This window comes from Parasteatoda tepidariorum, chromosome 10 (assembly GCF_982258835.1).
Source record: "Parasteatoda tepidariorum strain Cologne lab strain chromosome 10, Ptep-v5.0, whole genome shotgun sequence".
Taxonomy (NCBI): Eukaryota; Metazoa; Arthropoda; class Arachnida; order Araneae; family Theridiidae; genus Parasteatoda; species Parasteatoda tepidariorum.
The window spans coordinates 102,202,498-102,217,414 of record NC_141764.1 but is presented as its reverse complement, the minus strand read 5'-3'; the positions used below and the strand labels follow the sequence as shown (position 1 = coordinate 102,217,414).

Here is a 14,917-nt window from a genome sequence, read left to right as displayed (position 1 = left end):
AGAACTAACGAAAGGAGTGTGTAAATAACATCAACTCGTAATTTTCTTCGTGTTTTTTTTGTTTTTATTTATTATAATATTGAATATATATATATATATATATATATATATCAGAATGCATCTAAAATGCCATATAAACTTTATTAAGTTTTACAATTTTATCGAAAATAAATACCGTGATTTCTATAAAATTTTGCGATTATGCATCAGAATAGCTATCTTTTTTCAGGTCCACCTTTGCTTGATCACTTTTTTTTCCTTTCCTAAGAAACTCGAAGTGAGGGGCAAAAGCATTTAACCCTACAACTCTTCATAAATTTAAACTTATGAAAATTGGTTTTAATTCAAAACTGTCCTACAAATTACATTAAAACAGCTTTAAAAAAATAAATAATGTCAGATAAAAAGTCAAAGATTCTATAATCTTGGAGAATCAAAAATAATTTATTAATTTATTTAAATTTCCTTTTTAAAGGAGATTTAAAAAAAAAAAAGAAGCCCAGAAAGCAACGCGAAAAATTCTTTTGGTTGCTTAGCAACAAGAAGCACTATCTTTTCCCATCTTGTCATTCATTCAGTTTCTTTATGGTTGTTATAAATTATTTCCCCTTCTATGGTGAGGTAATTTGGCATATTTTTAAACCATCGCCAGATATATAAATCCTTATTGTGACCTAATTTACAACCCATTTTTTTCGAAATTTTGTCTACCCCCCCCCCCTATTTTAAGGGTCAGGATTCCAAATATGTAAAAAAAAATGCATGTTTAGTCAGAGAAAGTACGTTTTTGTGTCTGATTTCGTAACTTAATTAATAGTTAGCACTAATTAATTAGCATATTTGAGGTCACCCCCAGGAACCATTAAGATTGACACTTAAATCGTGAAAATCCGATCATTAGAACAAAAGTTATTCAGGGTGATATCTTTTTTTTTTTTGCCGACTGTACATCTAAACAGAACAGAAAACGTTAGTCAGTATCAAGAATTGTAATGAGATAATATAATTATAATTTATTTATAGAAAATGATAATGAATCAAATACTGCCAAATTATATGTATTAAACAACAAACATGAATTAAAAATGACTACTGATGGTCATCGAATCATAATTTTGGACTTCAATCCCAAAATTATTTTAGAAATGCTAATAACTAATTCGAAATATTTGTATCACACCACCGCCATTAAGAGAAGAGCATCTTGTGATTCGAAAGAAAAAAAAGTTTGTCCGAAATGAGCCATCGAAGTCACTCGACAAAAAAACGTTTGAAATGTTACAGTTGAATCAGGAGACACACACTTTTTCGAATCAATCGAGAAGAAGTCCCCGAATGGGATTCGATCTGAAATTGTTTTCGTAGCATAAGGGCAGTTGTATAATGTCTGGCGGTTCGACTTTTTGTGATACTAAGGCTTCGCTTTTTTTTCCGAACATTGATAGTAAAAATATAAATTAAGAGCGGGGATTCAAAAATTTTTATAAATTTTTATCGTTGTTAGTTTTTACTATTTTATTATTTATTTCTGTGCATTCTTTTCTTTTTAAATTTTAATTCATTCTATCTCTTACCGTAACTGCTGATTAGATTTTAATAACAGTTCCAATTGAAATGTATACCTGCACTCATTGTTCTGATAAGGCCAGAGACGTATCTATTAAAAGAATCTCTTACTGGCGCCCTTCTTAAAATATTAATATTCTCTTTTTTATGCAATACAAAATAAATGCATTGTTTGAAGTATTTAACTCTTTTGACAATATTGCAAAAAGATTGCACTGAATTTTTTTTAAAAAAAAGGGAATGATAAATAAATAAATATTAAACTAGGAGGCTTCGCCCCCTGCTCGCTGACGCTCGCCAACCCCCGGAGCTGCCTTCGCAGTTCATTTCGGATTGCTTCGCAATCTGATGTTCGCTTTGCTCGCTCATTGGATACGTTCTTAACGTCTAGCTTTTGCATACTTTTTTGAACACTGAAGTTCCGAAAACTTTTCACTGTAGAAAATTCTAAACCTGTGCATTTCAATATTAATTTGAAATTCCAAACAGTTCACATATTTTTCTTAATCACACTGTTCTAAATTTCAGTTGTGGAGTAACTATTGTAAGTTTTGTTTTAAAGTCTTTCCCACCCGAGGGCTAAAACCATGTGTTGTAAAACAATATGAAATAATACTGAACGCCGGATGTAAAGCATCGGCTTCGATGAAGATAATTTTGTGAGAATTTTTTTGATAATTCGGAGAGAATTCACCCGATTAGACATATGATGCTCACTACGTGCTCTTGCGCGCCGAAGCCTATCAATTAAAGCGTATTAGCGTTTTATATAATATAGATTAGCCATATGATGCTCACTACGTGCTCTTGCGCGCCGAATCCAATCAATTAAAAATGAAAACTGTTGCCAGCGCGAGAAAAGAAATACCATCGGTTTTATTGATACATACGTACATATTAGCGTTTTATATAATATTAAATATAACAATAAAATTATCTCTTTTTAATTGCTATGCATTCACGAGTATTCGAAATCCTCCTTGGTAAGAAATAAAAATTCCATTTTTTATCATATTTATTGAAGATTCTATTGCTCTTTTTCAATTGTCAATAAAAATTTTAACAAGTTGTTTTATTAATCACAATTATATTTTAAAGTTTTACAAATATAATTTGGTAACAAAAACGCATTCACAACAAATGTAACTCTGATTTAAAGAAGAACCGGATGATTTCCCAACATTCTCAAAATTAAAACTGAATGAAATTGATTATTTTAAAAAAATAATCATGCTTTGCTAACATCAAAGCAATAAAATCATCGTGATATAATAAATTCATTAAAGATCAAAGTGTAAATGTCTACGATTTGTTATGATATTTACAAATAAAATTGCTACAATCAAAAGATATATTTTGGTTAATTTAATTACTGTTCAATAAAAAAAACGATGCTCTTAATTAAGTTTTACAAGCTTCATTCTCATATCTTCCTTAAACAGATAATATGAAACAATATACACGTAATTACATACAAAACACGAGACTTAATAGCGACAATAATGCGTGCTTAATGAGAAATAAATTAGAGGAAGTTGGCGTTTTAGTTTTAAGGATATCTAGAAATAATTCTTTTGCTAACAGTAAAAAAAAGGCAAAAAGTAAAGAATAAGACCAAAATACATTCTGGTATATTTATTAAAAAAACAAATTATGAAAAATTCTTTTCGCATAACAATGAAAAAATTAAATATAAAGCAAAAATTAAACAGATTTGAATTATAAATTTTCAGACGTTCAGTGCATAAAAAGATAAATGAACGGACCACACTGATAAGTTTTGATCTACTGATCAGATCTTCACTTTCTTCTCATCTCAATGGTTCAAGGGGGTGACTTAAAATATGATAATTAATAAGTGCTAGTGAGATATATTAAGTTACGAAATCAGGTACTAAAACGTAAGTACTTTCTCCGAAGTTTCTGTTTATACATGCCATTTTTTCGACGGATTTGGATTTCTGAACCCCAAAATATAGGGGGTAATCGCAATCTGAGAAGTACCTCGAGGACTTTTCAAGCAAAGTGAAATTTTTTTTTGCACAATTATAAAGGATGTTTACAATTGTGTAAATTGTTCAAAAATAACTTTTGGTAAATATTTATTATTTTATTTAATAATAGTCGTAAAAAAAATTAGAATTGCAAGGTAAACTTTTTTTGCATCGTTTTAAAAGAAGGTAATTTAACATGGGAAAATACAATATTTCAGCAAAATTTATCGAACAGTTAATGAGAAATCAAATTTTAAATATCCGACTTTTTGAAAATTCGATTTCTCAGGAATCCGAACTTATATGAATTTATAACAACTATATGAATTTAGACCAACCTGCAGAACAGTTTTTTTTTAAATAAAAAATAACCTTTTGAAACTGATCAAAATTAATTAGATTTGAAAGTTGTTTTCAAGGAAAAATAAAAACGTAAATCATTGAAATATTTGAGGAAAAGATGACTTTTTGCGACTTTATGAAAATACATTATAAGAATGCGTATGTTTCATAACTAAACAAGCCCTACTTTTTCAATACATTAGATGCTTATTGCTTTTTTTTTATACTCTTAAAATAAAGATAATTATTTGATGAAAAAATAGTGTGATTATCACTTTATTTGTAACTTTTTTTTCCAAGTTACTAAACTATTGTAATGCATGGTTTAAAACTATATATTATAACCTTAATGTTACTTTGTTACCATTTTACTTTGATTATAAGAAATAAATATAATATATAAATCGAGGACACTTTATAAGGCAAATTTTTCAATCCATTCATTTCAACTCATTTCATTTCATTTCAATTGTATACCAAATTTTTTCAAGCAATATGATATGGAGTGACATTAATTATAATGTAAGAGATATATATTCTAAAAGACTTATAAAATTAAAAAAATCGTATTTATTTAAATCTATTTCTTTTTAAAGGAAGAAAACGGAAATCTGAAATAAAAGAAAAGATATAGGAGAACGATTTGCAAAATTTTGTGCCCGAGAAATATGGAAGCGTGCTCCATTACTCAAAGACAGTTTGATAAATATTAAATAAATATAATTAAGAATTCAAAAGAAACACGTCTTTGAAAATTAAAAAAATTCTTTTTTTTTCAGTTTGTAAGTGGAAGGATTATTGAAATTTGCACTTAAAGCTTTAAAATATAATAAAGATTGTGCGTGAATAATACTTCTGTGACCAAGAGTACAAAAAAGAAAAAAAAATGCCAACAACTGATGATATGCTCTTTAATCTAACCATTCAAAGGAAAGAAAAAAAAAAGTAAAAAGTGGTTAAACTCAAAATTTATCTATGAATGAATAAAAAGAGAAACATTTTTAGGTAGTTGGCAACTGCTAAACTTAATGAATGTTACTTACTTAATATACACAAAATTATTTATTGATCGCAATTAATTTCCAGGAAATTAAAAGAATTATGTCCCCAATAGCATTGTTGTTTTTTTTATTATATTTCAATTTTAATAATAATGCATTAACGAGTATTTAATTATACAATATATAATTATTGTCCAAATATGCTGTTTCTCTCTCCTTTCTGCCCACAAAAAGAAAACATATTACTAAAAAGATATCAACATCAATTTTTTTTTAACTTTAAACTTTCATTAGTTTTTCTGAAAAATGAATCCAACATAAATAATATAAAATAGAAAAATTTAATATTTTTCCTTCCTGGTAAATGTTAGACACGCCTGGCCAACACCTTCACGTGTGTTGAAAAACAGAAAACGCTGCTTCCTCTTTTTTCCTCGAAGGTTAATGATTGTGATAAAGGAAGAAGGGGGCTAGATAATATATCTAAGTTCCCTCGAAAAGAAAGTGTGTCCGCATTTCAAGGTTATTCAGAGAGGAGCTGTACCTAGGTAAGAATATTGTTGTATTCATATAGTGTTCATGTATCTACTGTATTTTACTTCTTATTTTATTCATTTTTCATCAGTATTCATTTTTATAATTTCGGATAAATATTAGAATTTACTTTTAGAGTTTGTGAAACTTATCGCGGAATTAAGAACTTGCTACTTGAAAAAATGTATCTCTATCAGTTAAACTAAATGAAAACTAAAAAATGACGCTACATGATTGTATATCAACAGCGGGTTTGCGAAACATTAAATTAAATTGGATAAATATTGCATAAAATAAAGACTTTTCTTCCTACTTAATAATAGAAGAATAAAAAATATTTTACTTTAATGTGTGATGTTATCCTTCAATATAGAAGTTTTTATACATATGTATACACCAGGACAAATTGTGAGACATTTCTTTTTCAGCATTTTAACATAACATTTTTATATTTTAGCACAACAGTTTCCATTTTAAATAAAACATGCAATTCGATAATTTTTGAATAATAAATCCATTTGTTTAAAACCAAAATAACAATCTAACCCACAAAAAAACCCTTCATATTTAAGATTAAAATCATAATTAAATGGGAAATGAAAATATACCAGTTTTGGACAAAATTTAGAAAAGTGCACCCTCATATTAATAAGAAATCAATTAAGGTTTCATTGCCTTTTTTTCCCTACATACTTACATGAAACTACATTATCTATCTGTGTTATTAAAAACTAAACATCTAAATCGATTTAATCTCGCTCTCCTGTTTTGCGTGTTATTGCAACTTGTTTGACACCTAGAATTAATAACAAATAACAACTGCAATCGCATTAAATTCAGTTAATTATTTTTTGGAATGTTAATATTTTCCTTTTGTATTTATTTCGTATTTACTTGTATTTATTTACTACCTGCACACGATTACCTAATTTAGTTCCGCTATTTCGTTATTTAAATACCAAAATTAATCTTTGTATCCTTATATATTTTATTTATGTTAAATAAGGTTCAGGATCAAAATACTTTTTATTGTAGAGAGTACGTGAATTAAAAGAAACAAACTATTGTAGTAAGCAATTATTTAAGTGACACAATTTTGTATTTGTTTAAAAGATGTCTATAGTCCAAATTACTAACCGTACCAGTTCGTCGGGAGAAATATAAGGAGAAATCCTAGAGAAATAATGTATGTAAATACACAATTGTAAATAACGAAAAAGATGCTTTTTTAGTTCAAGTAACAAATTTTAAAATAATTTAATGATTGCGTTCTAATTGCGCCGGACTACAGCGACTCAAAAAAAAAAAAAAAAAAAAAAAAAAAAAAAAAAAAAAACGAGGGAATAGAAATTCTCCAACAAAGTAGCAGATTATTTCTCCTCTCACATTTTAAAAAAAAAATAGAAAAATATTAATATTTATTAATATCTGTTTATATTAATATTATTAATATATACTCTATTAATATTTGTTTAAAGTTCTTAAAAAATTTGCAATCTATGGATATACGTATATGAGCTGAAGAAAAGTTATGATTTTCAGAAATTCTAAATGTGCTTCGATTTAATCGGATTGAGAAACACAGCGCTATGCAAATGGAGAAATCCAAGAGTAATAACCTAGAGTAAACCATAAAGTTGAAAATCCTGTTCAAATCAAATCATCAAAATGAAACGATAATATAGCCGGATAACCCAGGTTTACTTAGTGAAGCAGAAAACTTGCAATAATTTATTTGCATTTTGATACTATGAACATATTTGGTCAGCATCTGAAATTTTATGGTTCACTCTGAACATATTTTTATCTTCACTAAAAATTTTGAAATATCAATGGAAATTAGATTTCTTCCACGGATTAATTGAAATATATTTTAAACTGCTTTTATTTTAACTTTAGAAATGTAACCCACCAATAATAGTTTTGAAAAACATGGTCTGCTTTCCATAAAAATGACTTGAATATCATTAAACTCATAATACAAAAAATTCCAAGAGTAATTTTCCAATCCAGCGGGCCTCCTCCTATCTGGCATATTTTTTAAAAGCGAAAAACATTAATTTTGACTTTTTTTTGTTCAGGTCACAAATTTCAAAGGAATTAAAAGCTTGCGTTATAATTGCGACCCACTACAGCCACTCCAAAAAAGAGAGCGGGTCGTAAAAGGCCATTGGAATGTAAATTAACATCAGAAATCCTCCAGCTTAGTAGCAGATTATTTTTCATCTTACATTTAAAAAAATAATAATAATAATAAAAAGAAAGAAAGAAAGAAGAAAAAGGTAACTAAAAATTCCTTTTAAACTCCTAAACCAATTAAATTAATATTTGCTTCAAGATCTTAACAAAATTTGCTTGACAATCTGTGTATATATATATATATATATATATATATATATATATATATATATATATATATATATATATATATATATATATATATATATATATATATATATATATATATATATATATATATATATATATATATATATATATATATATATATATATATATATATATATATATATATATATATATATAAAAATCTCTTGTCACAGTTTTAGTGGTTAAACTCCTCCTAAACGGCTCGACCGATTTTGATGAAATTTTATATGTATATTCAGTAGGTCTGAGAATAGGTTTATAACTAATGTTTTTTCATATTTTGGACAAATTTAACGTATATTTTAAATATATCTTAATTTAAACGATTCCAAACTAGACGTAGAAACATAATTAATCAAAAGTAATATTCACACACGTTGCAACAAGTCATATTAAACTTTAATACTTACGCTCGCCCTTAAAAGAAGAACATCAAATATATTTGCAAGTATATGTGAATAAAGGCAGTATATAATATGGCAGTATTTCGAGTTGAATATACCAATGTGACTGCTCTTCCAGTGAATAACAACGACGAAATAACGCAGTACCGAATTGGCCGGTACATCAGCTCCAAATTTTCCAACAGAGTTTTTAAACTCATTGGATTTATCAGGCATACCACCGCATAATTTTGCACTCAAAGTTGGATCTCCAATTATTTTGTTTCGTAATTTGAACCCACCACGTCTGTGCAACAGTACGGGATTAGTCGTTAAAAAATTAAAGAACAATGTTATCGAAGTCATTATTTTAAATGACAAATTCCGGGGTGAAATTATATTACTTCCACGAATCTCTATTATACCCACAGATGTGCCAATTCAATTTAAACGCATTCAGTTCCCCATTAGATTAGCATTTGCAATGGTAAGGTCAAGCAATGTCTGTTTGTGTCTTAGATTTGAGCACACCATGTTTTTCACACGATACGTGGCATGCTCTCGAGTGGGGAAACAATCCAATTTATTTGTGTTTGCTAAAGACGGGATGACAAAAGATATTGTACACTCCATTGCACTAAGAGATTAATATTGTTGACTAATATTTTCGGAATTCGTTGTATATACAATTTATAAAAAAAAAAGTTACAATAAATTAAAAAAACTATTATTTGGTGTGTTGTTATTTTCACATTCCGTCATCGCTCACAGCGCTCCATGCCTCTTCCACTCATATACCACATACGCATACACAATAAATAGGACTAGGAGGCTTCGCCCCCTGCTCGCTGGCGCTCGCCAACCCCCGAAACTGCTTTCACAGTTCATTTCGGATTGCTTCGCAATCCGATGCTCGCTTTGCTCGCTCATTGGATACGTTCTTAACGTCAACAAAAAACAAAAGATGAAAACAAAAGCGCAAATTGAGAGTAACAAGAGGGTTTTAAAGTGTCGTTCTTACTGCACTGCTGAAGTGATTTGTTATTCTGAGCTTTGATTTGTTAGTTACCAAGGATGGACCCGAAATGAATGTGCGCAAAGTAATATTATATTGGATAATTTTAAAAATTGATCATAAATAGTTTTAGAAGATAGATGTTTATTTAAGAAAAAATATAAAATAGAAAAGAGAAACATAAATTGCTTGTTTTGCAAATAATTTTAGCCGCGGATTTGCACGATATAGATTAGCACATGGAAAAATTATTTAAATTATCAAAGAAAAAAATTTTAATAGATAATTTTAACACGGATTTGCCCGAAATGGATTTGCACATGGGTCAAGAGTAACAAGAGGGTTTTAAAGTGTCGTTCTTACTGCACTGCTGAAGTGATTTGTTATTCTGAGCTTTGATTTGTTAGTTACCAAGGATGGACCCGAAATGAATGTGCGCAAAGTAATATTATATTGGATAATTTTAAAAATTGATCATAAATAGTTTCAGAAGATAGATATTTATTTAAGAAAACATATAAAATAGAAAAGAGAAACATAAATTGCCTGTTTTTGCAAATAATTTTGCAAATAATAATTTCTAAAATTATCCAGTATAATATTACCTTGCGCACATCCATTTCGGGCCCATCCTTGGTAACTAACAAATCAAAGCTCAGAATAACAAATCACTTCAGCAGTGCAGTAAGAACGACACTTTAAAACCCTCTTGTTACACTCAATTTGCGCTTTTGTTTTGATATTTTGTAATCTGGCAATCTTTCTACGAAAACATTTTTAAATCATTCTTGAAAAATATCCGTCCATGTAAGTTGTTATGATTTTGCTACTCGCTTTATAGTCCCCCCTTTTTAATGTTTTATCTTTTTATTTTATTTTATTATCTGTTTTTACATGTTATTTTTACTTATTTTTACTTTTTGTGATCTATTTTATTTGTTGTTATTTTTATAAAAAAATTTTTGAGTGCTCCTCACACTATTGTATTAATATATTTTGCTTTGGCTTTATTGATACAATATCAGAAAGCACTCTGTTTTGCGGATATCATCGTGTGGGTTGAAGAAAAGATCATATCTTTTTTTTCCGGTTTTTTAAATAAAATTTCACCTTTTTTTTTTTTTTTTTTACTGTTGTTTGTTATTTTTTTACTTATTATTTCCCCCTTTTTTTTCTTTTGTCTATTATTTTTCTTTGTTTTTTTCTTTATTTTGAACATATATATATATATATATATATATATATATATAGATATTAATTTTCCTAAAAAAGCCTCCGTAAGTGATGCAATAAAAAACGATATCTGATTAGTTATGACGTCACATGTGCTGAATGGAAACGTGCCTCCCCCATCTGCTAAGGCTATTTCAATGCTCTTTTAGTTTTGATATCACGTATATCGTATGAACATCCTATTGTAAATTATTAGTAAAAATTTTGCGGATCAAATTTATGGTTTGGGGAGCCTGTCCAAAATAAAAGAAAGATTTTAAAACATCAAACTTTATATTTATCACGAAAATAACTGAAGAAATGGATATGCAGCTGCTCTTCGCGAAAAATCAACATTTCTTTTCGGCAGAAATTAGTGTTGCTAAAGGTCATTTTAAATATAATTTTAATACGCTTATTTCTAAGTTAAAATAATGATCTATTACAGCCTAATTGCTTAATTAAAATCAGTCGCAGGTGGGATAGAAATAGTATACATTTAGATATAGGATGAACGATTTTATTATTCGGTATTGCATTAGAGCAAATCAGTGTTTTCTTAAGTCAAGCACATTGAAAAATATGAATCCATCATCGTTACAATCTATGTGCTACTGTTCCATAATTCAAATAATATAATTTAATTTTGCTTCTTTTATTTTCTTTTACTAGAGTTGAAGGATTTTCTTTTATATGTAAATATTTACTAATGCAGTTTATGTCGGTATGCAGTTTACTATGCATTAAATATTTAAAAACACATATATTATATTTATTATTTTTTAAGTAAACAGGAATTTCGCTACAGTTAGAAATAATTTTTATTTTTAAATTTATAAATTTTAACTCCTGTTTCTGCAATATAGTATTTACAAAGTATGGTTATTGTTAATTTCTCCCCCCCCCCTTATTCTTGCAAACTATTTGTCAGCGATGGCAATGAAGAATTCTGAAATAGTACAATTAATACATTATACATATATAACTAAAATAATTTAATTAAAATTGTTGAAAAAGTCTCAGGTTAAGCATTTGGTACCGCTGAAAACTAATCAACACTTTCAAGAATCTAGTCCATAGAAATATATCTGTCCATCTTCATCGCCGTAATCTAATTTACTTAAGCATTAACTTCATGTTATTTAATTTACCCACATAATTTCAGCGAATATCATTTAGCTAGACGTTTCTGTTTCAATAAAGCTTAAGAATAATAATAAAAAATAAACTTATACAAAATGAAAAGAAATTCGAATGCACATTCTTTACTATTTATTAAGTAATTGAAAAAAAACGTCAGTAATGTTGATATTTTTATTCTTTGAGTAAATAGGAAATTTGTTATGGCGAAAAGTTATTTTTATACGCATTTAAAAATTTAATTACCGTTTCTGCAATGTGGAATAAATAAAATGCATATGCTTGATTTCAAATACTCGTATTTATGATGTTACTTTTAATTAGTAATTCCAGACATCCATAACTCATTCTAACCCCTTTCTTACTGAACTAAAAAAACTATAATAATCAGAACCATCAGCTATTAACAATATTTCAATGAGTGCCATTTAAATTATTAATTTTATATTATTATTAGAAAATATTATTAGAAAATATTATTAAAATGCGTTATTTTAAGCTTCATTTTTTTAAGCTACACTAGGGCACAATTTATTATAACTATCTTTGTTCTCCCATAGTTATAAACCATCTAATATTGTTGGATTTAATTACCAAAATTCTAACGAAAACAAAAACGCTATGGCTTTCACAGTACAGCAAGTGTAAAGTAGTGTAAAGGAACGGCAAATGGACACAAATGAAGTCAGTTTGTGAATAATCACGTGACTCCCCGTTTCAGATGAAAACAAAAGTAAGCGTTTCTTGCTAAAAAATAACTTAATAATTAGCACTCTTAGAATAGTATTAAAATGTTTTCTGGTGATTTTCAAGGATTCTGAACGTATTAAAATTATAAAAAAATTGACTGTAATTGTCCATTAACAAAACCAATTGCATTTAAATATATATATACTAGCTGACCCGGCAAACGTTGTTTTGCTATCTGAATTATTTCTAGGGTATGAAAATATATCTTATTTATTGTAAGTGTGTGCGTGTGTGGTATATGAGTGGAAGAGGCATGGAGTGCTGTGAACGATGACGGAATGTGAAAATATTAACACATCAAATAATAGTTTTTTTAAATTTATTATAACTTTTTATTATAAATTATATATATTATAAATGTTATTGGACATCAGCATTCAACGTAATTTGTTATAAATTACGTTGAATGCTGATGTCCATCGACTTTACGTCTATACTCTCCCCAAGGTGTTTGACTTGAATATACCGGGACATGCATCAACCGGTGTGCCTTGCTTGCGGGGAGTCCATTTTTTTTGTTTGAGTCCAACTGAAATAGTGTGGTACTTCTAAGTAGAGTAATGTCCGTGCAAAGGCACCAAAAGCATCCGCACGATTACGCAATTCGAAAAATTCGGTGAGTGTAGTTTTTGGTGAATTTATATAGCTCGGTCAATCGCTGTCTCGTTCGTGAAATATACGCGATGACCATTTTCAAGATGGACGGTTAACTGAATAACGGTTGGATCCCGTTCATGAATTGGGAAACCAAAGATAAGTCAAGCAGCTTCATTGGAACTGGTGTACCGGCCAATTTGGTGCAGCGTTATTTCGTCGTTGTTATTCACTGGAAGAGCAGTCCCATTGGTATTTTCAACTCGAAATACTGCTATATCACTGCCTTTATTCATATACTTGCAAATATATTTGATGCTCTTCTTTTAAGGGCGAGCATAAGTATTAAAGTTTAATATGACTTGTTGCAACGTGCGTGAATATTACTTTTGATTAATTATGTTTCTATGTCTAGTTTGGAATCTTTTAAATAAAGATATATTTAAAATATACGTTAAATTTGTCCAAAAAATGAAAAAAAATTTGTTATAAACCTATTCTCAGACCTACTGAATATACATATAAAATTTCATCAAAATCGGTCGAACCGCTTAGGAGGAGTTTAACCACTAAAACTGTGACAAGATATTTTTATATATATATATATATATATATATATACAGGGGTATTCATAATTCCCTCTGGGGTTTCGAAGCGTTATAGTAAAAAAACGAAGACGAATATGGCAAAAAAGAACATATGAAATTATTCCGAGAGCATTCAAGTTTTAATTTAAGCAGTTGCCGGTAGATGTCTGCCACATGTACCACTGAAACCAGTTGTAGTGAAGAAAAATATATATAGCTTAAAAAAATTTAACAAAATGAAATTGTGGTGCTGCCATCTGTTATTCAATCAAATAACTATAAGATTTTTTAGTTCATATATATATATATATATATATATATCCTAACCATATATCCTTTTGATCTAATGATAAGATCTTCACGTTCTAAGACTCAATCTTAATGGCTCGAGGGGTTGACCTCAAGTGTGCTAATTAATAAGTGCAATCTGCAACTCTTTTCCCCGGAACGGACAACTCAACTTTTAGTTTTGTGATGTAACGAAGTAAAACCGAGCTTACAACCCAATTATTTACTTCAACTTTGTCCTAAACTTAAACAATTTGCCCAATTCTAGTTGTCTATTCAGCTTTTACACGTAATTTTTTTTGTTACCATTTCTTATTTTGCTCTTTAAGAAGAAAATAAGTAGACTTTTATGTCAGCATTGCTCATAACCATCCTCCCCCTTGTGAGCAAAAATAAGTAAATTCTAAACTCCTCCCACTTAGATGCTTACATAATATTTAAATGGCCCCTAAAGGGGTGCTTCAAATTATTTATAGAATGGAGTAATTTTCAATAGCTACTTTTAAAAAATAAATTTCTCTATATACAACAACATAAAGTTGTCTTATATTGCAGTCAAACTATTTCCGCGGAATGTTTCTAAATTGACCGATCACATGGTAGGATCCAGTTTTCCTTCGCTGACTTACATATTCTTTTTTGTTTGTTATCAGCATAAAATGTAGGTATCCAACTGGTTTCGACAAAAAAAATATTTTTTTAAAAATATTCAATTAAAATTTTAATCTTACATTTGGTAAGAAGGGGTTCTAAAATTATAAATTTGAAGCTTAAAAGTTTATGACTTATTTTTCAAAGTTGAGCTTAAGAACTACAAATTATTCATGTTACTTAACAGCTCTACAACAAATTGCAATACATAAATTTCAAAATTTGTTATCTCTAGATATAATAAAAATGTGATCTCCTGTGTTTTGAACTAAAATCTTAAAAAGGAAAAAAAATAAGCAATGAACTAGAACTAAATACGTTCTGTCATATCGAATTTTTATAGAAAATGTCTAAATTATTCTTACTTAAAACTTGATAAAAATAACAAATTCAAACTTAGCGTTCAGTTTAAAACATCACTAACATTTCACAAAATCTACATTCAAAATGTCAACGAAATTTTTTCAAAATT

The 14,917-nt window shown here is 28.4% G+C and overlaps 1 protein-coding gene and 1 long non-coding RNA gene across 2 annotated transcripts in view; one reads left to right on the top strand and one right to left on the bottom strand.

The window, feature by feature from the left end:
• Positions 1-14,917, bottom strand: part of LOC107443298 (very long chain fatty acid elongase 4) — a 270,628-nt gene that overhangs the window by 244,480 nt on the left and 11,231 nt on the right. The gene's annotated exons all lie outside the window — the stretch shown is intronic.
• LOC147803175 (uncharacterized) overlaps positions 5,245-14,917 on the top strand; it is a 77,390-nt gene continuing 67,717 nt past the window's right edge. The window contains exons 1-2 of the long non-coding RNA XR_015429825.1: positions 5,245-5,451; positions 12,136-12,308. This is a non-coding gene — a long non-coding RNA (uncharacterized LOC147803175). The remainder of the gene's footprint in view (positions 5,452-12,135; positions 12,309-14,917) is intronic.